The 2,851-nt window shown below is 38.9% G+C and overlaps 1 long non-coding RNA gene across 1 annotated transcript in view; it reads left to right on the forward strand.

The window, feature by feature from the left end:
• Nucleotides 1-2,851, forward strand: part of LOC106519901 (uncharacterized) — a 13,690-nt gene that overhangs the window by 6,104 nt on the left and 4,735 nt on the right. The gene's annotated exons all lie outside the window — the stretch shown is intronic.

The following is a 2,851-nucleotide window of genomic DNA, read 5'->3' on the forward strand; positions in this document are numbered from 1 at the left end:
TAAGATTAATAATCTTGTTTGTAGAACGCATAAGATTATTAATCTTAGCATGGAAAATTGACTCAATTAACTGATTTCAAGAATCTTACAAGTGCAATTATTTTACTCCATTGGCAGATTTTTTTTCACTTAATTTGAGTCAAATTTCCAGGCTTACAAGATAAATACTCTTTCACATTCTGTTCTTGTTTAGTAAATTAGTCTCAAAACAAGATTATTTATTTATTTATTTTATTTGGCTGGATATAGGATTTTAAAACTTGGTTAGAAGAACATGTTTTGCAGTGTAGTTGACTGAGGCGGCCATCTTGAATTGGATTACTTAAAAAAAGATTACTTTTCAGGTGAGAGTTTCTTTAAAATCCACCCAGCGGTTCATGAGTTATTTTCCTGGCAGACAAACAAAAACAGAAACAGGTAAAAACATYATTTCCCACTCTTTGGTTTTTCAACAGTGCGCAGTTCTGAACCCACGCCGTGCCCTTTCCTGCCTCAGGTAATGAATTAGTGGCTAATGTGCCGTAAATATTTAACTGTTGCTGTAAATTTCGCCCGTACGTCGTTCCTGTTGGGTGCGCGGCGTGGCCGGGAGCCAGGCTCTGGAGGTGGATTAGCTCATTGAACCTAAACAGTTTACGGGGAAAGCTGCTCCGGTGACGACACCGCAGCTCCCGACACACAAACCCCTCCGACATGAAAGTCACAGAGAAGAAGACGAAAAACTGAGTCTGTGTTTGAGTAAACACAGGCGCTGCGCCGAGAGGGAACACCTGTGTTTTTACCAAACTTTGGGCTCGGAGGACTCCTCCGCCTGCCGGAGCCATGTTTGGTTGATTGCATATTTTGAGGTGGTGACCACAGYGGTGACAAAACGCTCCCTGACTCACGCAGGAAACTGCCAAGTCAGTCCCAACCAAGAGGCGAGTAAACAAAAGGAAGAGGAGAAGGTGCTGAGATGATTCAGCTCTGCTGGCAGCGAGCCGTGGACACAAACACAGCTTCCACACAGCTTAAAGCTGCAGCCTGAAATAGKGTTTAAAGTGTTGAGGATTAGGGTTAAATGTCAGAAAGGTCAAGTTTAGTTTGGCTTAGAGACGCTTGCTGGAAGTAGCTCAACCGTTTGCCCAACATCCAGTTTTTGTTCTGTTTTAGTTCAGAAAGAGTTTATAATTCTTCTCAAACATGAACCCAAAATAAAATCTGAACAAATCAAACGTAGATCTTAYTTATCAAGTGGAACCTGTGCGATGTACAGGGGGAAAAAAAACAATAAAGCAACGTTTACACATCTGTTAATAACTTTGTCTTTTCAGCACCTTCAGAATAAACTTGAACAGGACAAAATTTATTAGTCCTGTTTGGTTTAAAATCTCTTTTTTTCCTCCTTTGAGAACTCTGAGGTGCCAGCCGTCCAGGTTTTGGTATCAAATGACGGCACTTCCCATCTGCTTACTGTTGTTCTGAGGAAATAGCCTAAACATCCTCTAATGGGATTCATCCAACAGCAGAAAGTCAGAGGAAGAAAATACTTGTGCTGTTTGAACTCACTGACCAACAAGTGTGTGGTCCGMGGGACCCCGAAACACAAGAAGAGTCCCTCCAACCAGGGCCGTGCAGAGACCACTAAAGGGGCAGGTGCTCCAGCCCCCTCCCCTCTGCACGTGCCTGCCTCCAACCAGGAAGATAACATTAAAAGTTTACAGTGTAGGATAACATGTTCTTATTATAAAATGATTTAGAAAACATAARCAACCTTTTTTATATAAAGACTCAGTGTAGCTACCAAAAAATAGGAAGCACTTAAAATGAGAGAAACTATATTTTCTGTAAAAATATGTGAATCCTGAGTGACCTTCTGCCTCACTTATCGTTTAGTTAACAATAATTTCCAAAACCTATTTGTCTCTGTCATTTTATTCCATCTAAATTTGATATTTTGCTGACAAAACTCACCRACATGGAGGATTTGAATGTTTCCAGTGTTTCTTTGTGACCTCATGTGCTGCAAAGTGARTTGCAATGAGAAATTTTCAATGTTGAGTTTTAAATATCATCAAATTTGTTGATTTATCCCCTGGCCTTAGCAGCAAGCTTCTTTTGTTTACGAGAGCGTCGGCCTTGGAAACATCACTTTTATTGGTCTGGAGTGATGTCATCAGGAGCTCCAGCTGTGTATTTAAAAAGGAGAATCCCTAAATTTAATGATGTCGAACATTATACAAAGAGATTTCCAGTTGCTGTGGCAGCTGGTGGAGAATAAAAATCATGAAATTAAAATTAAAAATGATTATTACCTGTTAAAAACTTTGACTTGCAGGAAGTCGCCACATGAACAGGTTTTTTTTTTTCTTCTGCTGTTGGACTCGTCGACRAATCCAGGGACCCCCCACTGATTCAACCCCTATTACACAATGAGGTTCTTTTGCGTTGCAAGTCCGTAACTCCAGTTCTTAGCTTCTATCTTATTTAGTCAATAACATCACACACTCAAAATTATCAAAATTTGTTGAATTTACTTAACCAAGTTATGTCAAGTGGTTCCACTCAATTGAACAAGAAATTTTGTTACATTTACTCAGTTTGGGTGAGTGGAACTGCATAACTTGGTCAAGTAAATTCAACAAACCAGTTTTTGAGTGTATTTACTTAATCTTGACATTCTACTTCTATATACTTCATACCATACACTTAAAACAGATATGATGGATTTAATTAGAAAATTATGTCGACTGGTTTCACTCAGCTGAATTGCAACACATTTACTTAACATTGACTTGAAGTTATTATAAATTTAATGTTTCCTTACTTAAGAAAAAACAAAAACACACAATCACTTTTCTGTCAAGAATTG

This window comes from Austrofundulus limnaeus, unplaced genomic scaffold (assembly GCF_001266775.1).
Source record: "Austrofundulus limnaeus strain Quisiro unplaced genomic scaffold, Austrofundulus_limnaeus-1.0 Scaffold84, whole genome shotgun sequence".
Taxonomy (NCBI): Eukaryota; Metazoa; Chordata; class Actinopteri; order Cyprinodontiformes; family Rivulidae; genus Austrofundulus; species Austrofundulus limnaeus.